Below are 27304 nucleotides of genomic sequence, written 5' to 3'. Positions count from 1 at the left end.
CTACTGTCCTGGTTCTCTGCTCAGTCCCCTTTTTGAACCAGCATATGGGCGACTTCCCGTGGCTCCAATCGCCAGCCAAAAGGGCACCTGGACCGGTGTATTTTGTACGGAGAACCGCGGCTCCGGGGCGCCGACAAAGCAGCCGCGCGGGGCAGAGCAGCGGCGCTGGTCGGCGACGGCCGGCGCTGGCCGGCACCGCAGCGCTGTCCACAACAGCCGCGCTGGCGAGCGTGGAGCACCTCTGCCCGGGAATTTCCTAGTCTGTGGGCAATAAAAACGCGGCGTCCACTCACCCTCTGCGCTTTCACTGGGAGCTGCAATCCTGAGCTGTTCCTAAAAGGCCATCTTCGGGCCATAATATTATTATAGAAAGAGGAGCATTTCTGTTTTCTCATTTCCCCATTTATTCTTAATTTATTCAAGTCCTTATTCCAGTATGATTTTCTACTTAGCTTACTGTTCCATTCCATTATTCATTCTGTTTCTGTCATTTCTTACCATTCAGAAAATAAAAATAGCATTTAAATTTATTCTTAAAGAAGAAAAAATTAACACTTTCTTTAAATTCTAAAGTTTCCGGGAGAAAAAATTTAGTTTACTTATTTAGTTTCTCTATTGATACTTTGAAATTTACCACTAGTCTGGGCATGGTGGCTCATGCCTATTACCCCAGCACTTTGGGAGGCTGAGGTGGATGGATCACCTGAGGTCGGGAGGTGAAGACCAGCCTAGCCAACATGACAAAACGCTGTCTCTACTAAAAACGCAAAAATTACCTGGGCATGTTGGTGGGCCTCTCTAATCCCAGATACTCAGGAGACTGAGGCAGGAGAATTGCTTGAACCTGGGAGATGAAGATTGCAGTGAGCCGAGGTCATGCCATTGCACTCCAGCCTGGACATCAGAGTGAGACTCCATCTCAAAATAAATATATATAAAAAAATTAAAATAAAATAAAATTTGCCACTTAGACAAACTACCTAAACAATTATTTTCTAAAATAATCTGTTTAGAGATAATTTTGCAGTATGTAAGATACATATGCCATTTGCCATCAGCATTTAACTTACCAATTTTCACTTCACCCACTATTTATGCTATTAATAGAAATGGCATTTCTTCTATTTTATGAGCCTAGTAATGATCAGCTTAAGCAAAATAGAAAATATAGATAAGAAAAATAACATAAATATTTCAAAGAATGTAGACCAGTTGTTTGTAGGTACATAACTTTAGGATTGTCCAAATGCTTTCTAATAATTAGATTCAGTTTTTGCATTTTTTACGGTAATATTACTAAATTGATGGTGCCTTTTGAGAGCAGCATACACAAAGGCATATGGCATCAGTTTGTTTGTCATGATTTGTTAATTTTCCAAGAAGCAGGCTGTGATAGAAAGGCTAGTATAAAGGATTTATCAAGAATTGCTCTTGGGATTACTAGCTGGGAGAAGGCAGAAAGAAAAGTGGATTTTGTACCGACAAGGTGGGCTGTCATACAGTCTCAACAAAAGCCTCAGTTGACCCCACAGGAAAGACTAGACTACGACGGCCCTTTAGAATTATGTAGCATTGAGATAAATGTTCTAGGCTTTTAGGCACCTATTTCAATCAGTCATTGGATGAGGGCCTCACTGGGAAGAGGGCATGCTGTTGAGTAAAATGACCTCTTCAATCAAAGCAATTCCAAAAAGAGCTCACAGCTGGGGGCTGACTGACTAAAGGATTCTCATTGTGGTCTACATACCACCATCCTGAAGGAGGACGTAGGTGGCATATCACAGTGTCTACTGCATCACATCGGTGGAAATGTTAACTTTTATCACCTTTTTGTCATATTTCTCCACTGTAAAGGTATCTTATTTCCTTTTGTGATTAATAAGCAATAATATGGGGGAAATGTTGACATTATGTAATTATTCTTTTCCCCCACCAGTTTTACCAGATGATTTTACTGTCCATTGAGAATTTCTGCCTGAATCAATTATAACTACAATTGTTGTCAGATGGTAATTTTCTACTTGATCATTCTTTTTATATTTACTAATTAGCATTCTCCTATAAGAGTATTTCTTTTCTTGTTATTTTATCAATTTCTTCATTTTATTAGCAATATAGACTCAAATTGTATTTTTAATTTAATGAGATTAATCCAATAATTTTTTTTAATTTTTATGCTTACATTGTCCCATATTTGACCAATGGGGACTTCATTAAACTAGCTTTGTGTCCTTTTTGACATAAATTCTATTTACTTTTAGACACTGCCTTAATTCTTGTTCTTAAACTTACTTTAAGATGTTTTAGGCTCTTCTTGTATTTTCTTCATTTTGGCCTTGAATTTAACCCTTTTTCATAAATGGCATTCTTTTAGTGTGGAATGGTATAAAACTTAGAGATAATTTTAATTTATTATATGTATGTTTCTGGTAGTAATATATAAATAATTTTCAAAAGCTGGTATTTGTTATTCTATAATTTTAACTCATAGTTTTCTTATTTTAATGAGATTATTGAGAGGACCTGTGTAAAATTTTAGGACAGTGTGTGGTATTTAGTAAGTATTCAGTATATTATTGCCATTTTTATATCTATTCCCTATGCCTGGCATATGGTAATTACTTAATATCTTCTTATCCTGTTAAATATAATTGCCATATATATATAAGTAAATCTGGAAGCAATTAAAATTACATAAAAATCAGCACATCATTAAGGCTTAATGGGTTTTTCTTTTTTACCCATCCAACATTACTAATGTATGTGCTGAATGTTATTTTATTTAACCTAAAACATTAACTAAAAAAAAAAAAATGACTATTTTGGATAAACGTTACTAGACATTTTTAAGTATTTACAAAATTAGTAACCTGTAACTTGCATTTGCATAAATACTGATATGTGTATATAGCACACATACTTTATGAGAAATGAGAAAATCTTATTCTAAATTCTCAAAGAAATTTGGGACAGTAATTTGTTCTTAATAAGTAAATATTCGAATTTAAAAACAAAATTGGCTGGGAGTGATGGCTCACACCTGTAATTCCAGCACTTTGGGATGCCAAAGTGGGCAGATCACGAAGTCAGGAAGTTGAGACCAACCTGGCTGACATGGTGAAACCCATCTCTACCGAACATACAAAAGAAAATTAGCAGGGTGCGGTGGCATGCGTCTGTAATCCCAGCTACTCAGGAGGCCTGAGGCTCAATTTTGAGCCCAGGAGTCAGAAATTGCAGTAAGACAAGACTGTGCCACTGCACTCCAGCCTGGACAACAGAGCAAGATTCCATCTAAAATGAAATTAATGAATTAATTAATTAAAAATAGAATTAACAGGCTGATAAGATGGCTGAATAGGAAAAGCTCCGGTTTGCAGCTCCCAGTGAGATCAATGCAGAAGGCAGGTGATTTCTGCATTTTTAACTGAGTAACACCTGGAACCTCAGGGAGACAGAACTCTTCACTCCCCTGGAAAGGGGGCTAAAGGCAGGAAGCCCAGTGGTCTCGCTCAGCGGGTCCCATTCCCACAGAGCCCAGGAAGTGTAGAATCACAGGCTTGAAATTCTCACTGCCAGCACAGCAGTCTGATGTCAACCTGGGACAATCAAGGTTGTTTGGGGAAGGGTTGTCTCGCATTACTGATACTTAGGTAGGTAGTTTTCCCCTCACAGTGCTGAGGACTGGGTGGGACTCAACACTGCAGCAAAGCAACTGTGGCCAGACTGCCTCTTTAGATTCCGCTTCACTGGGCAGGGTATCTTTGAAAGAAAGGAAGCAAACCCAGTCAGGGACATACAGATAAAACTCTCATCTCCCTGGGACAGAGCACCTGGTGGAGGGGTGGCTGTGGGCATAGCTTCAGCAGACTTAAACATTTCTGCCTGCTGGCTCTGAAGACAGCAGCACATTCTGACAAGGAGGGTTCTACCAGCACAGCACTTGAACTCTGCTAAGGGACAGACTGCCTCCTCAAGTAGGTCCCTGACTCCCATGCCTCCTGACTGGGAGAGATCTCCCAAAAAGGATTGACAGACACCTCCTACAGAAGACCTCCAGCTGGCATCAGGACAGTGCCCCTCTGGGACAAAGCTTCCAGAGAAAGGAACAGGTAGCAATCTTTTTTAAAAAAATTTTAACATGATCTTTTATCAGTGATTGAAGCCTGCCAAAGCATTACATATCACCCATTCTCCACAGTTTGTTGCAAAGACTAGAAAACACTGAATAACTCTAGCAGCTTCTAAATGTAATCAAAATGTAATCATTTCTCCCTAATTTCTTTAAACAGTGCAGTGACTCTAAAGCCTTTTTGTATCTCACAACTCTCAGAACTATTTTTTATACAAAACAAGCCTGGTCTCTTGGACAGTCACTATCAGCATCAATCAATTTAATTCAAGCTTTTGAACTGGAACATCTGAATATTTTAACTCATGTCTAAGTAGCTAGGGAAAGTAGTACTTAGGAAGCTGGATGAGCTCATCATATATCCACAAGTTTATGTCATCACTTGGAAATTGCTAGCAGAATTCCACAGAGCCAATGCCAATCACACCCTCAATAGTCTTGCCCTCTGACCTGCAGTATGCCATATTAATGATTTTCCCCCAAAGGAACGGAGCAATTATGCCCCAGTCCAAAAATTCAGTACAAATTTTTCAATAACTCAATCACTGGAGAGGGAACCAAAAAGACGGTTCACCAAAATAAATTGTTCAGCCATGTTTCAGAATCAGGAAACACTATGTATCCACCATTCTCCAAAACAGCAAAAACTGAACATATGTATATTGTTAAGTCTTTTTTATTCTTCCTTTTATATCATTTTATTATTTCCTTGATTGCTTTAGTAGCGACTGTCTCTGGGCTAGAATACTCATATACTATTTTTGGCTTTGACTTTTTGTCATAGATTGTCTTATTATTTCCTTTACTCCAAATTTCAATCAATCAGTAATTTCATTTGGCAAATGTTTACCAAGAACCTACTGGATATAAGATGTTCAGCCAGACTTACTGGGTGATACTCTACAGAGGCAGGACTCTAGGTTGGTTGTCCTACAAATAATCTCCAAGAAAATGACATGAACACAATAAGTGTAATGAAATCTGCTTGCAGAAAAGCATAAGAAACTAGAAATAAATTATGACCAACCGCATGAAGGAACAAACTAGACAAAGCACTAAAATTTAATAAGATAATTTTTAAAGTAGGTGAAATTGAAGGTACATATAACGTTATCGTAGATTTAAAATCATGCAAATTCTTCTCCATAAAACTTCTCAAATGCAGTTAAACACATACACACACACACACACACACACACACACACACACACACATACAAAGACACACACAAGGAATTATAAATCCTCTGAAGCATGTAACTATGATTAGCTGCTACTCTCAGGTATATAAAAATACTTTCATCACAATTACATTCCAGGCAGACAGCAATCTTTGCTGTTCTGTAGCCTTCTCTGGTGATACCCAGGCAAATAGGCTATGAAATGGACTTCCAGCAAACTGTAGTGCACCTGTAGAAGAGGGCCCTGACTGTTAGAAGAAAAACAAACAAATAGAAAACAATAACATTAACATCAAAAAATGAACCCCGATACAGAAACCCAATCCAAAGATCATGAACCTCAAAGGTCAAAAGTAGATAAATTCATGAATATGAGAAAAAAACAACAACAACAACAAAAACAGTGCAAATAGGCTGAAAATTCCAAAAACCAGAATGCCTCTTTTTCTCCAAATGATCACAACTCCTCTCCAGCAAGGGCACAAAACTGGACAGTAAATGAGTTTGACAAAGTGACAGAAGTAGGCTTCAGAAGTTTGGTAATAACACATATCTCTGAGCTAAAGGAGCATGTTCTAACCCAATTCAAGGAAGCTAAGAACGTTTACAAAATGTTACGAGAACTGCTAACTAGAATAACCAGTTTAGAGAAGAAAATAAATGACCTGATGAAGTTGAAAAACACAGTACAAAAAATTTGTGCATACACGTAGAGTATCAACAGCTGAATTGATCAATCAGAAGAAAAAAATATCGTAAATTGAAGATCAACTTACTGAAATGAGGTATGAAGACAAGATTAAAGAAAAAAGATTAAAAAGGAAAGAACAAGGCCCCCAGGAATACCTGGACCCAGAACATGTGCAGGAATGTAAATTCCATTCCTAGACCTTCCCACAGGTGTGACTATACTTTCACCCAACATATACTTTTACCCAACCAGAACTTGACTGATTTGACTCTTCTGCCTTAATAAAGCCCACAATTTAATTGTGGCATACACCTAAGCCAATAATCTCAGTAATGTGGCCCTCCTGCCTACTCACAGGTGGCATTGTGATATACCTCTGGTCTCATTTCCAGGTGATGTGATTGTCCTCTCCTGCCTGGGCGCTGTACTCAAAGAGGGTTGTGACATATTGATGAGCCCAGAATTCATGTGATGTGATCCTTCAGCCTGGGTTCTGCCCACAGGGGACATTGTGACACATCACTGATCCCAGCATCATAGTGATGTGAATTTCCTACAAGCACTCAACCCACAGGGGGTGTTGGGGGAAGCAGCAATGGAGGAAGGGTTTACAGTGTGCCTACATAAACTGGTTATAAGTAATGTATAAAAGAAATCGGGAACAATAAACACGGAAGGCGACAGGAGGCATCTGGGGAGAAAGGCCTCTCTATTGCCAGCATGTTCCCAGGTACAGAGTGACCTAAGCTCTGATATTTTAAACATCGTGCCCAATGACATAACACCCCCTTGAAGCACTGGAATGTAACCAGACACAGAGGCTCCTTGCTAAGCCTGCTCCCACCAGCTGCATTATCACTTTTATACCAGATAAGCATATGCTTTTAGTTCTTGAAAAACTCACATAAACTGCCACTGCTACCAATCTTATGTTTGATGCACAGCCTCCCTTTCACCGATTCACCCCACCATTTACTCTATAGATAAAAGTGATTGTATTCAATAAATATCGTGCAAACCAGAGCTCAGGGTCTTTGCAGCCTCCTTTTCACATTGGCCCCCTTGTCCCACTTTATGCATTCTTAACTTGTCTTTGTCTCATTCCTTTGTCACCACTGGACTCAAGGTACCCATGGTGGAGTGTAGGATACCCTGGCACCCTACAGGGGGGATACTAACATATCCCTGACTCATATTCAGGTGCTGTGACTCTCCTGCCTGGTTCTGTCCACAGGCAGGATTGTGACATTCACCTAGGTTTAAGTCACAGGAATAATGATGACTGTCATATGACAGCCTGGTCAATAAAAGAGATTTTGACTCTTACAGCTAAGCTTAGAACAATCAGTAAAGTTCTTCTAATCGTATAAAGATTACAGACGATTATGAAACTCATGAATATTCTATAAAATACTCAAATATTCTATAAAATACTATAAGAGTCCATTACAGAGGTAAAATTTTGTCTCTCATTGTTACACTATCCAAATGGGATTGTCACTCTCACACATGAACAAAGCCCATAGGTGAGGTTCTGAATCTCACATGTGCAAATAGTCCACAGTTAGTATTGGGACGGTCATATATGGATCTGGCAACAGATTGGAAGGTGACTCATTTCTGAGCCCAGCTCATAGGCATGTCAATGTCTCTCATGCCTGATCCCAGGTAGTAGAAAAGATGATGTTGACTGTTGTATCTAGTCTTACATAACAGATAAGATCTTGGGCTTCCCATTTTACAAAAGTTTCAGAGAATTACAACACTCATGCATACTATACAATGCCCTAAAGTGGTACAGATAGTGTTAAAACAGGACACAACTCAAAATCCTGATTGTGACTCTTGTAGGCACACACAGTCCACAGTTAGAATTAAATGTGAACAGAACCCACTCATGGTGTCCCGGATCTCACTCACAGAAACAGTTCACAGGTGGAATTGAGACTGTCATATCTGGATCCATCCACAAATGGCAGGGTGGCTCATTTATGGACCCAGTTCACAGGCACACTGATGACTCTCATACCTGGACCCAGACATGATAAGTGTTGACTCTCATGGCTGAACTTAGGGCAACATGTAGGATCATGGGTTCCTACCATCATGAAGGTCTCAGAGCAAGTTTTCCTTCTCGTGCATACTGTATAAAGACCTTAAGTGGCACAGAGGGTACCTTATAAAGGTCCAGCACAGAGGTGACATTGTGACTATTCTGTGCACTCAAAACATACAGTGAGAAATGTCATCTTCCCACATGGACACAAGTTGACATTGTGACTCTCATACATGGATCCAGCTCACAGGTAATATGGTGACTTTCATACTAAAACTCAGCACAGGTGTGAGGCAGTGATGGCTCTAATTAGACAGTATTTGCAGATGAGGTTGGAGCTTCCTGCATGAATTCTGTCCACCATTGAGATTGTAATTTGTGTATTTAACACAATTCACAGAAGGTGCTGTCTCTTACACCTTGAGCTAGAATATACGTGGGACTGTGGATCTCAACCCTGGACCTTCCTGTAGGTGTGACTTGGACATATAATTTTTTCTCAGCACTGGATTGACTTTACTCCCTTGCATGAATCCTGACAACAGTTGGAATTGTGACATATACTTCACCCAAATACCTAGGTAATATGACTCTCCTGCCTGAGTCCTGCCCACAAGGGGCATGGTAATGTGTCTCTGAGCCCGTCAACTGGGTCATGAGACTCTATTTTTCTGCCTGTGCCCTGCCTCCAGTAAGGTTTGGAGCATAAATCTGGGAATATTACCCAGCTGATATGACTCTCCTCTCATGGCTTGGTCCTGTCAACCGGGGGGATTGTGACTGCTGGGCCCAGCACCTAGGTGGTGTGACTCTTTTGACTGGATTCTGCCTACAGTGGGCATTGTGACATATCACTGAGCCTAGCACAGAGGTGATGTGACTTTTCTGTGTGGGTCCTGCCCATGGAGATATATTAACAGTTCCCGGGCCAGCATTAAGGTGATGTAACTTTCCTCCCAGAGTTCTGCTCACAGGTGGAGTTGTGACCTATACCTATGCCTAAGCAAAAGTCATGATGATGGCTTTATTACATGAACCAAGCCAATTGGAGAAATTTTGACTCTAACAGCAAAGCTTAGGGCAACAACTATGGTCCTTGGTCTACTCATTGTAAAATGCTCACAGAAGATTATGGCAATCACATGTATTTTATAAAGCCCTTCGCTTGTATAGAGAGTGACATAACAGGGTTCAGCCCACAAGTGAAATTGTGACTCTCATAGACACATGTAGACAACAATTAGGATTGTCACTTTCATACATGGACAGAGTCCACTAGTGAGATTCTAAATCTCACACATGGATGCAGTTCAGAGTTGAAATTGTGACTTTCATATATGGATCTGGCCTCAGGCTGGATGATGGCTAATTTCTGGAACCAGCTTACAGGTCACCTGTGTACAAATATCCCCAAGTATCCAAACAAATTTATTTTGTTCCTTTCCAATCCAAGATCTCATTGAACCATGTATTTAGTAAAGTGTTACATGGGTATGAACAATGATCCCTGTTTGTGCAAATTTTTTCAATACTTGTGGATAACTAACTCAAGTATTGCTTCCTCAATAATTACCACCATTCAGCCAATACATTATTATTATTATTTTGGATGAAGTCTTGCTCTGTTGCCCAGCTGTAGTGCAGTGGTGTGATTCTCCTGCCTCAGCCTCCCGAGTAGCTGGAACTACAGGCGTGCGCCACCATGCCTGGCTAATTTTTGTATTATTAATAGAGACAGGGTTTCACTATGTAGGCCCAGGTTGGTCTCAAAGTCCTGACCTTGTGATTCACATACCTCAGTCTCCCAAAGTTCTAGGATTACAGACATGAGCCAATGTGCCTGGGCCAATATGTTATTCTTCTGTTTTTAATGAAACTATCTATATTCTTGTCTTCCTTGGCTTCTTTCAACTAAAAAAAAAAAAAAAAAAAAAAAAACTGATTCAAAACAACACAACCTTTATTGAATCCAGTCAAAGTTGCGACATTTAGTGATGATGGATGGAAACTGACTCATCAGATTTTTCATAGATCCTCTCTTTTTCTCCCTGGAATGATTTATATAGTATGAGAAGAATTGGACTAACAGGTAGATGCTGTGGCGTCCTTATTCCAATCATTCAAATTTTTCTTTGATAAGCTATTCTGACTTAAAATCATTAACTAATAACATATAAAGGTGCTTAAAGCTCCAAAATAAGTATTGTTTTCTGGGGAACCAAACATGTTACTTTTCACAAAATTATCATGACAAGTGAACCTATGCAGATGCATTCAGGAGCACTTTATCACTCAAATATAGTGCTGGGGAATAGGTGGGCTCAAATGCTGGCAACATTTTCTAGACTCCAATTTTCCCATTGGTAATACGCAGGATGATAAGTCATAATTTCATGGTAATTCTGCACATCCCCAGGAAAAGACAGGACTCGGCGGCTGCGGTTTCTCCTTCACCCAGTGCCCAGAGATGTCCTTCCGATCCAGTCCCTCCCCAGCCGCTGCTTGCAAGAGCAACTCTGCGATGTGCTGCGGGTGGGCTCTGCCGTGGCAGATGAGGCAGGCTCTGAGGTCGCGCCCGGCAGCAGAGTGGGAGCCACACTGCTGCTGCCGCTGGGTTCATGGTTCTGTCCTGAAAGCAGAACAAGGCATCTTCAATTCCAAGATGAGGCAGCAGCAGCCTCACGGACTGCAAAAGCCGCAGCGATTGGGAGGCTGAGGGTAGGGCGTCCTGAGGAAGGCACTGCGCAGCTGTAGTGTTGGTGGCCAGGCCGGGAGCCGGTGCTAGGCAATCACGCTAGAGGCTGACGTCAGCTCGCAAGGCCGGGTTTCATTATTTCTAAGGTTGAATCGTGTTGAACTGCGTGTATACACTACATTTGGTCTAAACATTTATCCCTGATGGGCACAAAGAGTGATTCCGTATCTTGTCTGTTATCAATAGAGCTGTGATAAACATGGGAGTGCCACTATCTCTTCAATTACTGATTTTATTTGCTTTTGATATATACTCAATAATGGAATTGGTGGATTATATGGAATTCCATTTTTAGGTTTTTGTTTTGTTTTTGTTTAGAGATACCTGCATAGTTTTCCATGGGGGTTTTTAATAAATAAATAAATGTCTAAAAATGTACTAAATTTACATTCACACAAACGGTGTTCCTTTTTCTCCACATCCTCATCAAAGCATGTTATCTTTTGTCTTCTTGATAATGGCCATTCTAAATGGGGCAAGGTAATATTGCATGTGGTTTTGGATTGCATTTTCCAGATGATTAGTGATGTTGAGTATTTCTTTGTCTTCTATGAAAAAACATCTATTCTGGTCTTAATGCACACATTTTCTTTTATTTTATAGGCTGTCTTTTCATTCTGTTAATAGATTTTATGCTATCCAGAAGCTTTTATTTTAATATTTTATTGACATTAATTTTTGTTTTCTGACTTGATACAGAGGTAAGAGTTTGCCTTCAGCTTCATAGCTTATCTGTCTTCTATCTCACTGCTTTTAAATGTTTTTCTTCTTTTTGGTGTCATTCAGTTTAATCATTATTCTTTAAGATCTATTTTATTTATAATTGACAAATAATTATTGTACATATTTACGGAGTAAATGTGATGTTTCAGTACACCATACAATGACCCAATAAGGGTATTTTTATACCTATTCCTTTAAGCATGTATTATTGCTTTGTGCTAATAAAATTAAAAATCCTCTCTTCTACCTGTGTTAAAATAAACAGCACATTATAATTAGCTATAATCACCCTACTGTGTAAGGAAACACCAGAATTTATTCTGCCTAACTGTAACTTTGTAATTTTGACAAACCTCTCCCCATTTCTTCATCCCTTCATTCTGTCTAGCCTCTAGTAACAGTAACTACCATTCTACTCTCTACTTCTATGAGATCAACTTTTTAAAATTTCACATCTGAGTGACAGCGTGTGGTATTTTTCTTTTTGTTACTGGCTTATTTCACTTAACATAATGTCCTCTAGTTTCATCCATGTTAACATAAATGACAGGAATTTATTCTGTTTTATTAATGAACATTATTCCTGTGTGTGTGTGCATGTGTATGTGTAACATAGTCTTCATTCATTTGTAGATGGGCACTTATACACTGTTGGTAAGAATGTAAATTGGTACAACTGTTAGGAAAGACAGTGTGGAGGTTTTTCAAGAAATTACAAATAGAACTGCCATATGCATCCGCTGGTTATATATCAAAAGGAAATAAAATAAGTATGTTAAATTATCAGCACTTTGGGAGACTGAGGCGGGTGGATCACCTGAGGTAGGGAGTTCAAAATCAGCCTGACTAACATAAAGAAACACTGTCTCTATTAAAAACACAAAATTAGAGGGACATAGCTACTTGGGAGGCTGAGGCAAAAGAATCCCTTGAACCTGGAAGGCAGAGGTTGTGGTGAGCCGAGATTGCATCATTGGGCTCCAGCCTGGGCAACAAGAGTGAAACTCCATCTAGAATTTAAAAAAAAAAAAAAAAATTGCACTCCCAAGTTTATTGATGCAGTATTCACAACAACCAAAACCGTTATTTCTTTTAAGTATTCCTTAATTTATCTTTTCTGATGCACTACACTCTAAACTTATTTCCATTTTTGGAAACTTATGAGTCACCAATTCTTTGCATGTTGCCTTCCTGTGTATGCAGTCTAGAAAAAAATTTTTTTTTACTTCCTCCCATCTAATTTTCATACAGAAATAAATATGTTTGTATTTTTTATTAATTTTCCTTCTATAAAGTATATGACTACATTAATTCTGTCCAGCATTTTAGTTTACTAGTCCTCTCATCAATTCAGTGTATTTTAATATACCATTTGTATGCTGTGCATTACATTGTTTTATTATATTTCCAATAGTTTACTTTCCATTTGCCTCTTTTCCAAATGTGACTTGTCAAACTCATATTTTTTTCCACATTATTTTGGTTTCTTATTATTTCATTATATTGGAAAACTATTTAAATACAAACCTCATATCTGAGTTTTATGTGCCATATAATTTATCTAACGCTTCATGCTAGTAGCTCATCTCTTTGTGTGCAACGTACTTATAATTTCATTCTCACATATGGAAGAGAGCATACACTGGATGCCTGCAGACACTTTATCTGTGTTTATTCCATTTGCCTTGTCAGAAGCTGAACAATCCGCATAAATTTAACATCTTTGTGATCAGATGCATCTGAATGGAGCACTGGCCTCTTAGGTTGATATTTCTCTCAACCATTACCTTTATTTACTTCTGATCTTGAGAAGCTTCCATAATTTTTTTCAACTATATTAGGCATTTTGTGAATTCTTGTGACTTCTTGGTGATTTTATTATCCGCATTAAGTTTTTGAAGCATGTTATTTTCCTGAAAAGCAGAAATGTCAACAATTGCATGCATGAGTAAAACATTTGATCTACAATTTCTATGTCATAGAATACCACATCATGAGAAATTCCAAGTTTCTTCATCTGAAATACTGGTAGCTTCAAGAAACCACATTGTAATACTTTGTAAAATGTGTTTACTTCTTTTATCATTGGAAAATTAATTATGCACTATGTACAAATTTCTGAAATACTTCACAGCAGTAAATAGTATATGGTATGAATTATTGTTTTCTTTAACAGAAAATAAACTATTTATGTGAATTCAGATCTTTTGGCTTCAATTGCCATTCTACTTTATTAGCATGTCCCTAACTCCATAAAACGTATAATTTAAATTTTTGTTTAATCCAGAATTTATTGAAAATGGTTTTTTTTAATGTGATAGTTACTATTGCAATTGAGGACATTTTCAATAAATATCTTAAACTTGAGGCCCTAAGTATCTCTTCTGTACTAGAAATCAGATTTCTCTGGCACAACTCCATTACTTGTGATAACATTTATGGAAACTACAAATGTCGGGACACCATTTCAACACTGTACCCAGTTGTTCATATCTAAATATCTTGTTAGCTATGAAACAAACCAAATATAAACATTCAATATGTAGTATAAATAAACAGAATCTTCACAGAAGACAATAACTAATTTTCTATAGTATGTCATCTATTCATTAGTTCTTCAGTAATACTATTTATGCTATTTCAAGTACAAGAGTTTCTTTATCTAGGTTCTAAAGGGCATAAACAATAATGCATAGAGTCAGATTTATTTTTATAAACTTTCTATGCTTCTTTTGCTGTGCGTTTTACTGTGAATATAGGGAGACAAAGACAAATGTAGATTTAAGTCATCAGTGGTTACATGAGTTTTGCTCATAAGGCTTTTTGTTTATATGGATGTTGTAACTAACAAGATACAATCATGAAGTTTGGTAAACTCATCTGTGCCCTGTGAACTTTAGTCCACTTACTATAAAACTTTATTCAGTCACTATTTATTAGTTTAAAAAATGGTTTTAAAAGCTGCAAACCAAACTTTATTACACATTTCTGAATCAGGGAGTGGTAAACTGACAGTTTCCCTTTGCCACAGACTCTTTTGTGAAGAAAAGTTCTGCATAAAATAAAATAAATAGGAGTTTCCAAACTCTATTTTTAAAAAAGCCTGAGGTTTCTTCTACAATTAACCTTCTCTCTAGAGTCGCCTTTAACCAGGGCTTGGTCCCTATGTCATCTTTTGAAGGTTTAGTTTCTAAAAAATTTTCAGCAAACCTCTCCCATGCTTTGTCCAAGTTTGTTTGTTTTTGCTTTGAAGAAGGCGAACATCTTCATTTGAAGATGGATGCCTGTCCCCAAGCCTACGTGTTTCTTGAAGCTAAAGCTGATCGAAGTTTTCATTTTTCCACCATCCTTCCCCAGGCCATCTTTTTTCCAAACAATCTACTTCAACCTTTTCTGACCTTTGTTGCTGTTAGTAATTTCAGAATAAACAAATGCAGGAGCATCATCTCTTGGGAAAGTTTCTTCACTTCCAATCTACTCCCTACATTTTCCAGCTCTATCTGTATATTTTAGATGGTTCAATGTCTATTCATCTTTGTAGTCTGTATTCTGAGAACCATATTTTACTTGTACTTTCTTTAATTATTTTCTTATTTCCAAGTCTTTTTTCTCCTTACTTAGTGTTGAACCAATAAGCAGTTTGTCTTTCTTATCAAAACGAAGGTGAGCTCTAACCTGCTGCAGTTCACAGCCATCACAGCTATTACTGCCAGGGCAAATGTGAAAGGGCAACACAGTCTCTCCAAGTTTTACTTCCTGTCTATGCTCAAGGACATAAAGGTCGCACTTAGTTTTCAGCTAAACAATCCATTTTCCATTAACAATTGTTCAATTTTGACTGCCTTGATCTACAAGGACATAACTTTGTAAGTCATGGTTAAAATAAATTTCTGAATAAAACTTACTGACACCAACTTCAGGGATTCAAAGAGTATGCTTCAGATTATTTTCTCATCTAATTATAGCAGCTTTAACAACGGTAAAGATAAAAAGTGATCCTGTCTGCAACACAGGTGAAAAGATAAAAAGTGATCCTGTCTGCAACACAGGTGATCTAATGGCAATTACTCTAATACGCAGAGGCCAATTTTTTTTCCCTCATTTTCCTCCTCAGTGTCTTCTGCAGTGACATAGCCTTCATTGATAATGTGAAGAGGGATGATGCTGTGGCCATAAAGGATGCCTGTGGAGCCAGAGTGATGAGAGTGCATGCAGCGAAAGGCAGTCTCGCCCAGGCTGGCTGCTGTGGTCCTCTTCAGGACGCCCTGGTACGTGTTTCCTGGAGCCAAACGGGGCTGTGGACAATGATCAAGGGGACAGCTGACGTCCCTGCCTGATCTGCGTGACCTGAAAACTGAAAAAACTCCTTAGAAAGATTACATCTTCCCCAGCTACGGGAACAGTGGGAGGAGCATCGGAATAGTCAAGAGGTCAGAAGCGCTCTGCCATTCTTAGGTTGAGCCAGAAACAGTGGCCAAGAGAATTTTAAATAAAGTTTGCCTGTGGCTAGATATTACCTACTGATTACTCTTATTTTTATTCCATATTTATTGAGCTATGATTTGCATATCGAAAGCGTATACATTTAGGGTGTACAATAGAGTGCTTTGAGATGTGTATACACCTTTAAATTATCTCAATAAAGCTAGTTAACATACCTATTCCTTCACATAGTTGCTTTATACTTTTCTGTGTATGTGGTGAGAGAACATAAGACCAATTTTTGCAACAAATCTGAAGTACAATTATTATTAACTATAGTCACTATTCTGCACATTACGCCCCCAGCAGTTTTTATTATATAACTGAAGATGTGCAACCTTTGATGAATATCTCCCCGTTTCCCCTCTCACTAGCCCATGGTAACTACCTTTGTAGTCTGTTTCTTCTTTCTTTTTTTTTTTTTTTTTTTTTTTAGCCCACACTAACTACCTTTTTATTTTTTTTTTTTTTTTTTTTTTTTTTTTTTTTTTTTCAAGATTCCACATACAAATGAGATTGTGTAGTATTTTTTTTTTCTGCATTTTGCTTATTTCACTTAGCGTAATCTCTTCAAGGTTCATAAATATTGTTGTAAATAAAAGACTTTCATGATTAAAGATGAATTATCTTTCTCACACAGTTTATTCATTTATTTTATTAGAGGAGTGCAGATGCCCTTACTGACACTGATTTCATGTCCTTTGGCTATATACTCTGAATTGAGATTAGTGGTGCTTAACAGTTTAAAAATTTTAAGGAAACTCCATACTGTTGTTTTTTTTTTTTTTTTTCTTAATTATGGCTGCACCAGTGGACATCCTCAGCAACAACGTACAAATATTCTCTTTGCTCTGCACCCTAACACTTACCTTTTTACTTTTTGATAATAGCTCTCCTTAACACCACAATAAGGTGATATCTCATTCTGACTTTGATTTCAATTACTCTGATGATTCGTGATGTTGGTCATCTTTTTATATATCTACTGACCATTTGTAAGTCTTTGGAAAAATGACTATTTAGACATTCTGCCCAATTAATAAGGGAATTGGTTTTTGTTTTGTTCTACTGTGCATTTTTTTTGTATTGATTGGTATAACATATATTTTGGATAGTAACATATCATCCTACATATGGTTTACAAATATTTTATTCCATCCAATATATTGCCTTTATATTTTGTTGATTCTTTCCTTTAGTGTGTGGAAACTTTTTACTTTGATATAGTTTCACTGTTTTATTTTTGCTTTTGTTGCTTGTGTTCTATGAGTAGAATCCAAAAAATCACTGCCATGACCAGTGTCAAGCAGCTTTTTCCCTATTTAATTTTTAGGGGATTCATGATTTCAATTCTTATGTTTAAGCCTTCATTTTAAAGTCATTTTTGTGATGATATGAGAAAGGTTTGCTTTTCTTATGTGCACATCTAGTTTTTTCTACATTATTTCTTGGTGTGTCTATCTTTTCCTAATTTTGTGGGATCAGGTGACTGTCTATGTGTGAGTTTATTTCTGGGTTCTCTGTTCTGTTCCATTGGTTTTTATATAGGTACTATACTATTTTGATGACTATCACTTTGTAATATAGTTTGAAATCAGAAAGTTTGAGGCTTTCAGCCTTTTTGTTCTTCTCAGTGTTTGGCTATTTGGGGTCTTTTTGTAACTCCATACTAATTTTACAATTGTTCTACATTATCTTAACAGTATTTAAATTTTGATTGAAAATATTTAATATGTAGATTACTTTGTGTAGTATAGATATTTTAACAATATTAATTTTAGAATCAATGAACACAGGATATATTTCCAATCTTCTAATCTTCATTTTCTTTCATCAACATTTTGTAGTTTTCAGCATGCAGATCTTTAATATTCTTGGTTAAGCTTATTCTATTTAATAAATTATTTTATTCTATTTGATAATATTGTAAATGAAATTGTTTTCTTAATCCCTTTTCAGATTTTATGTTGTTATTGTATTAAAATCCCACTGATTTTCATGTTAAGGTATCTTGCAACTTTACTGAATTAGCTTGTTAGCTATAACAGGGTTTAGTTGTTGGTGGTGATGGTAAAATGGTGGGTATTCTTAACCCTAGTTATACTTTAAGTTGATGATGGCTATTATTATTTCATAATTTTTAAAAATATACCCAGATAGGTTTCTGCTGTCAGAAATTCAGTGCAATTTAAATGTTCCTTTATTTTTATTTTTATTTTTATTTTTTTTGAGATGGAATCTAGCACTGTCACCTGGGCTGGAGTGCAATGGTGCGATCTCAGCTTACTGCAACCTCTGCCTTCCGTGTTCAAGCAATTCTGTCTCAACCTCCCAAATAGTTGGGATAAAGGCAATTGCCACCATGCCTGGCTAATTTTTTGTATTTTTAGTAGAGACAGGGTTTTCTCATACCTGTGAGCTGGACCTAATTACATATGACAATCTCTCCTGTGGGCAAGGACCAGTAGGAAGAGTCACATAAACTAGGTGCTGGGCCAGTGATATGTCAGTATTTTTTCTGTGGGCAGGACCATGGCAATAAAAGTTACATCTCCTTGGTGCTAGGTAAAGCAATATGTCAACAATCCATCCTGTAAACATGTTCCAGGCAGAAGACAGTCACATCACCTAGGTGATGAGCCCAGTAATATGTCACTATTTTCCCTATAAACCACTCCAGGACACACACACACAAAACAGGTCACATCACATAGGCAACGGGCCCAAAGATATCTCACAGTAATCTCTCTGGACTGGCTTAGGCAGGAAGGGAGAGTCATATCACTTAGGTGACTGGCCCAGATATATGTCACAATACCCACTGAGGGCAGACAGAGCCCAGGCAGAAAAGTCACATAATCTAGGTCCTCAACCCAGGTATAGTTCACAATCTAATGTGTAGCCCGGACGTAGGCAAAAAAGTAAAACCAATCGGGCTGAGTAAAGTAATATGTTACGACCACATTTGTGTAAAGGTCAAGAGATAAAATTTACAATCCTACACCTTTTCCAGCTCCAGGTTCAGGGTCAATACTTACTGGGAGTTTTGTCCAAAAGGCAAGTAACAACCTCAACAGTCAACTGGATCCATGCATAAGAGCCCCACTTACAGACACTGTAAAAAAGTCAAAACATTGCAAGAGTGCTGAATCTTGGCCGAAGAGTCACCATCCTACCTTTGTACAGAGTTCACATATGATAGTAACAATGCCAACTTTTGACTGTCTTTGGATGTGAGATTCCCAGAACCTTAAGAGTAGGCAGTGTTCATTTCTAGAGGTGAAAATATGGTTGGCTCGTTGTGCATATAAAAGTAACTATCTCACCTGTGCTTTGAGCCCTGTTATGATACTCTTTGTACCAACTGAGGGCATTGTAAGGTATGTGTAAAAGTCACAATACTCTCTGAGACCCACATGCTTACGTGGACCCACAATTTTACTCATTTCATTAAGCCCAGAAAGAGACAACATCTCCTTTATTGGCTGTGTCCAGGTATAAAATTCATCACTGTGCCTGTGAACGGGGTCCAGGAATTAGTTACCACCTTGCTTGTGAGTAAATCCATATATGACAGTCAAAATTTCAATTGTGGACCACATTCATGAGAGACTCAGGGCCTCAGCAGTGGGCATTGTCCATATGTGAGGGTGACAAATTTAACTTTTGACCAGATGTGCATGTGAGTCACAATTTAAATTGTGTGGTGAGCCTTATTTTGATATATTCTGTACCACCTAAGAGAAATAGACCACATGCTAGCGTTTCATAGTCCTCTGAGATTTCCAGGCAGGAAACCCAGGACCTTAACCATTGCCCCAATCCTAGCTGTAGTCAACATTTTCTTTTGGCTTGATCTAGGTACAATAGTCAACACCATGCTTGTGACCTGGTTCCAGAAATTAGTCACCATTCAGCCTGTTGTCAGTCACAGTTCCAACTGTGGACTGCACTCATATGTGAAGGTGACAATCCTAGGCAAAAACGGACAGTCAAGAAAGGACAGTCACATCTACTAGGTGCTGGTCCCAGTAATATGTCACAATCCCCCAGGTAAGCAGGTCCAAGGCAAGAGAGATGGGTCATATTACCTATGTGATGGGCCAATAAATATGTCACAATCCCCCTTGTGGGCTAAACCCAGGCAGGAGAGGAATGTCACATCACCTAGGTGATTTCTGTGTAAATATTTCAAAATTCCCTCTGAGAGAATGACCCAGGCAGAAAAGTCATATCACTGAAGTGCTTGGCCTAGGTAAGTGTCACAATCCAAATACCATACTAGACCCAGAAAGAAGAGTAAAATTAATCAGGTACTGGGCAAAGGTATATGTCAAAATTAGACCCACAGAAAGATCCAGAGAAGAGATTCACAAAAGTGCAATTGGGCTGGATCCAAATATGACAGTCAACACCTCTTATGAGTTCTGTCCATGTAACCGAGTCATAATCTCAACATTAACTGGATCTGTGCAAGAGAGCCTCATCCTCATGTGCCAATAGTGTTTTAATAGGAAAGACACCGCTTCACAGGGGTGTTTAATCTTGATACAAAAGTCATCATCTTACCTGTAGTCTGGGATCCATATATGAGAGTCAGTTTCAACTTTCATTTTTTTCCAGGTGTTATATTCAGAACCTCAACAATGAGCTGTGTTTATGTAGGAGGGTGATTGTCCTTACTGTCATCTGAGTGTGCAGACAAGAGTCACAATTTTATCTGTGTGATAGACCCTGTTGCAAAACGTTCTTTGCCACCTGAGGGCATTATTCAATATGCTTGAGTGTTGTAGGACTCTGCGACCTTTGTACAAGTAAGAAACCCAGGACATTACCTGTCACCCTAATCCTAGCTACTAAAGTCAACATCTCTTCTATTAGATAGGTCCAGGTATTAGAGTCACAATTGTGCCTGTGAACTAGGTCCAGAATTGAGTCACCATCCTATCTGTGACCAGATTTACCTATGGCAGTCACAATTCCAACTGTGGACTTAATCTGCATGTGAGATTCATGAGCTCACTAGTGGGCTCCATTTATGTACAATGGTGACAATCCTAATTTTCTACAGGGTATGCTTATGAGAGTCACAATAGCACCTGTGTTCCAATTTGTATTATGATACTCTCTGTACCACCCAAAGGCTTCACAATGTATGTGTGTTTGTCAGAGCCTTCTGTAAACTTTCAAAAAGTAGCTGACCAGAATTCTACCTTCTGCCCTAAACCTACCTATGAGAGTCAAAATCTCTCCAATTGGGTGGCTCCACATCTGAGAGATATTATCATGTCTGTGTGCTGGGCCTAGGTATAAGTTACAATTCTACCTGTGCATGGAAAGAGACAAGAGGGTCACATTACCTGGGTGCTGGGCCAGAGATTTTTCACAAACGTCTATGTTGGCAGGTCTCCCAAAAATGTTACATCACCTGAATGTTAGGCTCAGTAATATATCAGAATGCCCAGTGTAGGCAGGACACAGGCAGGAGAATCACATTACCTGGGTGCTGGGCCCAGTATTACTTCAAAGCTTTTTATGGAAGCAGGGCACAGCCAGCCAAAGAGTCACACTATCTAGGTGCTGGGATCAGTAATATGTCATTTTTTTTTCTGTTAACAAGAACCAGTCAATAGAGGAGAGTCATATTCCAAAGTAGTGGGCCCAATGATATGTCAAAATCCCCAGTGGAGGCAAGGCATAGGCAGGAAAGTGAGTCACATCACTTAGGTTGATGGGCCAAGACACATGTCACAAAATCCACTGTGGGAAAAGCGTAGGCAGGAGGGTCACATCACCCAGGGGCTTGGTCAAGGTATATTTCAGAATCTTAACTCCCAGTTGATGGCTAGGCTTCCACAAGAAAGTAAAGTCAATCAGATGCTTGGCAAAAGTACATTGTACTATTACACCTGCAGGAAGGTCTAGAAATGAGATTCACAATCCCGCAAATTTCCAGGCTTCAAATATGAGAGTCAATGACTTTTGTGAGTTGTACCCAAGTATGTAAGACAGAATCTCAGTGGTGGAGTTGATCCAGCCTCAACTCCAACTGGAAACAGTGTCCCAGTGCGGTAGCCATATTCTCACAGTTGTGCCGAATCTTGGTTTGAAAGTCACTATTCTACCTGTGGATCAGATCAACATATGAGAGTCACAATTCCACCTTTCAACATCCTTCAGATGTGATATTGAGAACCTCAGCAGTGGGCCTTGTGAAAGGGTGACAATTCTTTTTGTTTGCTGAGTATACATACAAGGGTAATAATCTCACCTGTGTGATAGGTCATGTTAATACATTCTCTGAACCACAGAGAGTTTGATAAGGCATGTTTCAGAACTTCAATCTGCTCTGAGACTTTTGTGGTGGTATAATCCCATGATACTACCCATTGCCTTAAGTGCAGGCATAAGAGTCAGTATTTCCTTTTTGACTGGTCCAGGTATTGTGAGCTGAGCTCAGAAATCTTATTTGTCACCATCTTATTTGTGGCTGGATGCACATATGGTAGGCATAATTCCAGCTGTAGACTGCGTCTACAGATCAGATTCAGGATCTGAAGAGTGGGCTCTGTCCATGTGTGAGGGTGACAATCCTGTCAGCTGGGTGTATGTAGGAGTGTAACATTCTTATCCTGTGTTGGGTCCTGTTATGACACTCTCTGTATAACCCAAGTGCTTTATATAACGTCTGTGGGTGTCATAATTTTCTGTGAACTTTGTACAAGTAGAAGACCCTGGATGAGTAAAAATCTCTCACAATGTCTTGGTCCAGGTATAACAGTCATTATCGTACCTGTGTTTTGGGCTCAGATACATGTCACAATTTTAACTCTGAGCAGAGACCAGGAGGAAGAGCCATGTCATCTAGGTGCTGAGTCCAGCAATATGTTGAAATCCTCCCTCAGAGCAGGGCCCTGTTCTAGCAGAAGACTTACATCACCTAAGTGCTTGACCCATGTATGTGTAACAATTCAGTTTGCATGCATGCTGGGCCCACAAATGCAAGTCAAATCACTCAGATGTAAGGAAAGGTATATGTCACAATTACACCTTTGACAAAAATCCAAAAGTAAGATTCATAATTTGGGACTTGTCTCATCTTCAGGTATAAGAGTCAATATCTCCAGTGAGTTGGGTCTCAATACATGCATCACAATCTTAATGGTTGATTTCATTCATGTATGAGATCCCCAATCACACCTGCAAATTGTGTCTTGGTAGAAAAATCACAGCCTAACAGGTATGCTTAATTCTGGTCTGAAAGCGCAGCCAATCTGTGGACTGCATTTACACATTAGAGTCACAATTCTAACTTCTGTCTTCAGTTTTGAGATTCATGACCTGTGTGCTGGACCCTGTTGTGACACTCTGGGCCCCTGGAGGACTTTACACAATATGCATGAGAGCTGCAGTTCACTCAGAGACCTTTATTCTGGTACAGACCCACAATCTTATTTGATTCCCTGTTTTGCGGGATAAGTGTCAACATCTTTCACATTGGCTAGGTCCAGATATAAAATTTGTCATCATGCCTGTGAGCTGGATCCAAACATAGGTCACAATCCTGCCTGTGAGCAGTGACAAGGCAGAAGAGTCACATCACCTGGGTGCTTGTCTAGAAATACATAATTTTATCCCCTGTGGGAAAGGGTCAGATAGAAGGGTCATATCCCTTTGGTGCTGAGCCAGGTGAGAATGTTACAATACCCTCTGTGAGTAGGACCCAGGCAGAAGAGGAGAATCACCTCACTTTGCTGCTGGGCCCATGGATATGTCACAACTTCCCATGTGGTGATGATCAGGCAGGATAGGAGTCACATCACCTAGATGCTGAGTTCAGCAGTATATTAAAATATCCCCTTAGGGCAGAGCTCAGGCAAAAGTGTCACATCACTCAGGTGTGTCATCCAGGCATATGTCACAATCCAGCCTAAGGGCAGCACTTGGGCACAAGAGGAGAATTACACAAACTAAGATATGGGACCAGAAATATGGCACAATGCCTCCTGTGGACAGGGCCCAGGCAGGAGAGTCACATCATGTGGGAGCAGGGTCCAGTAATATGTGCAATCCCAACTGGGGCAGTGCCCAGGGAAAAGAGATGGGTCATATCACAAAGTGACGGGCCCAGCGAGATATCACAATTTCCTTTGAGGACAGCACAAAAGAGGAAGTGTTACATCTCCTAGGTGCTTGTGCCAGGTATACATCACAATTCTATATGTGAGATTAGCTCAGGCAATACAGGCCAATTATTCAGGTGCTAGGTAAAGGTATATGCCAAGATCACATCTATGGGCGTGGACTGAAAAACATGTTGCATCACCTGGGTGCTGAACTAGGAATAAGTCAAAATCCTTTCAGAACTTAGGCAGAAGAATAACATTACCTGGGTGCTCAGTGCAGTGAAATGTCACAATTGCCCTTGTGGGCTGGGCCTAGGTAACAAGGAGACCAACAAGACATAGGTACTGGAGAAATGTCACAATTCTCCTAGTGGGCAAGACTCAGTCAAAAGAGTCACAGTATTTGTGTGCTGGACTTAGAAATATGTCACCATGTCCTCTGTTGGCAGATCCCAGAAAACAGATCACATCTCAGGTCAGGCCAGAGACTCAACAATGACTCACTGTGATGTAGGGCTCCTGCTTCCACAAGCCTCAGGGACCCATCCCTCAGGGCGACAGTGGGGGTCACTGTGAGGAGAACCGACTTTTGCATTGGCTGGCCTACTCACACTCCACACCTGAAAGTCAGGCTACAACCTCTTTAAAAAATGGCAGTGGTGGCCTGGCATGGTGGCTCACACTTGTAATCCCAGCACTTTGTGAGGATGAGGGGATGAGGCGTGTGGATCATGAGGTCAGGAGATTGAGACAATCCTCCCATCCTGGTGAAACCCTGTCTCCACTAAAAATGCAAAAAATTAGCTGGGTGTGGTGGTGTGTGCCTGTAATCCCAGCTACTCGGGGAGGCTGAGGCATGAGAGTCGCTTAAACCCAGGAGATGGAGGTTACAGTGAGCTGAGGTCATGCCACTGCACTCCAGCATGGTGACACTGTGAGAGATATAGTGGCCCAAGCAGGGATGGGGGTGATAAGGGAAAGGAGGGGGAAGGAGACTGTGCAAGATCCAGGGCTGGACAACTAAGAGTCCTGTGCTGAGGACCTCCTTGAGCCATCTCCTGGTTTGGTTCCTGGTGGAGAAGGAGCTTCAGGGTGCCAGCTGGGATCTGCAGACTCCTCTAAGGATCCGATTTTGGATTCCGCTGGGTCAACAGGGATGGTGTTACAATATGGTGAGGTGGGGAGGGCCTCACTGGAGAACAGAAAGATCCCATGTAACTCAAGACATGGTGTCAGCTGAAAATTCACTGATCCATGAGCCCACTTCTTCCCTCCTGCTCCCTTGGCAGAGAAACGGCCTGCCCCAGTCTCCAAAGCCCAGATGCTCCTGCATCTCAACACTCCTTCCTGAGACACATGCAAACAGGCACAAGGGCGAGTCTGAGGTAAAGCAAATGTGACCACACGTGGCACTGGCTTCCCACAAGAAAAGATGGAGATAGTGAAAGGTCAATAATGTCCAGATATGTGCCCAGGGGGCAGTGGAGATCCCCCCCCCCCAAAGAAAGCCAAGGAAAACCAAAGCACACCTGGGAAAGAGAAGAGGGCCTGTGCTGGAGCTAAAGCCACATTCAGTGATGCCTGCCAGAGGAGCAGAGAGGTTTGTGCAAAGTACACCCCACCCCGGGCAATGCAACAACTGTAACCCTGAGGCAACCTCCCCTGCACTCAACCAAAACAGTCTCTTTGGCTCCCTGACATCTTTAGCATCCAAAAGATTAAATAGTGGGGGGCAGTCCCACCCAGGAACAAAGGACGCATATGTCCTTCAAGAATGAGACAGGAAATCTCCTGTGGGCAGGGCCAAGGCAGGAGAGTCACATCATGTGGGAGCAGGGTCCAGGAATATGTGCAATCCCCACTGGCAACGCCCCTTTCCAAGAAGGCAAAGGCCCACCACGGTCATCTACAGCTCATCCTAAATAAAACACACTACCATCAGGTGGGACATGGAGACCAAAGGAGCTTCCATATGTGAGACAGGTATGAAGACCAGAGCTTCAGGATGATCATGGCTACTCAATCTATAGAAATAGGTTTGGAGAGAAAAACAATCATTAAACAGATCTTTAAAAAGTTTCAAACTGCTGAACTCAAAAGTGTTATTTGTTGAAGACATTGAGTTAGACCAAGGAGGATCTAGGCCCCTCAGATACGTGGCAGATAGCAAGAGGGAGGACCCAGCAGAGGCCAGAGCCCAGGCAGGATACAACACAATGCCACCGCCATGGCATCCAGGAAGAAGGAGTGCCCAATGGGTGACTGGCCTGAAAGGCCAGCATTTGAGTAACAGAGATCCTTGCCACGTCCTGTTCCTGGCTTCCTCTCCAAGCCTATGTCACCCTAGGGCAACATTTCTCAATGAGAGGAGAGGTTTGGAGGAGGAAGAACCACCTAGAACCATCTATTTTGACTTCAGTCTGCATCCCTCCGGCAGGAGGACAATGAGCTCCTGAGAGGCTTTTGTCCCCAGGTGTGGTATGCTAGTTTTGATCCTAAAAAAGAGGTCGCTCACAAAGGGGAGGAGATTTCAACCCCTGCGGGTCTGAGGCAGCTCCCCAAGTGGCCCAAGCTTTCACAAACCCAAATTTGAACAGCCAGGAAAATGACTGACAACCAGCCAAACAACCCGGGGGTGGGGGGGCGGTGGGGGGGAGAGAGAGAGAGAAACAGAGGAATAGAGAGAGAGGAGAGGAGAGAAAGAGAGACATACACACACAGACATACAGCAATGGCACAGAAGCAACCACTCCCCAAGCATCCCCGGAGGCTGCCGGGTTCCAGGCTGCGCTCTCCGGGAGAATGACCCTCAGGTCAGCGAGCGCCTATGGGCACAGGCAGGCCTCTCCTCAAGATCACAGGGGTCATGAGTTTTGGGGAGACTCACCCACACACCGTCTGGGCAGGCCTGAGGCTGGGATCCCGCTCTCCAAAACTCCACCTGAGGTTTCTTCATCCCTGTCACTCTCCGCCACCCCTGGCATTTTCCTGGCATCCGGGGAACCTCCTGTCGACCCCCTGGAGAGGTCAGGTGGGAGCCTCAACACCGACCCACTGTTGCCTCCTGCTTCACCTGCTTTACCAAGCCTCAGGGTCCCATCTCCCAGGCGACGGTGGAGTCACTGTGACGCGCGAATCCGCGTGTCCCTTGCGCATGCG

At 40.4% G+C, this 27304-nt stretch overlaps 2 pseudogenes; both read right to left on the bottom strand.

Moving 5' to 3' along the window:
• Positions 1–27228, bottom strand: LOC116545121 (annotated as a pseudogene).
• Positions 10510–27304, bottom strand: part of LOC116545118 — a 32891-nt pseudogene continuing 16096 nt past the window's right edge.

The sequence above is a fragment of the Sapajus apella genome, unplaced genomic scaffold (genome assembly GCF_009761245.1).
Source record: "Sapajus apella isolate SASKATOON/1434 unplaced genomic scaffold, GSC_monkey_1.0 scaffold247, whole genome shotgun sequence".
Lineage (NCBI taxonomy): Eukaryota > Metazoa > Chordata > Mammalia > Primates > Cebidae > Sapajus > Sapajus apella.
The sequence above is the reverse complement of the archived record's forward strand: the minus strand, read 5'-3'. Positions and strand labels throughout refer to the sequence as shown.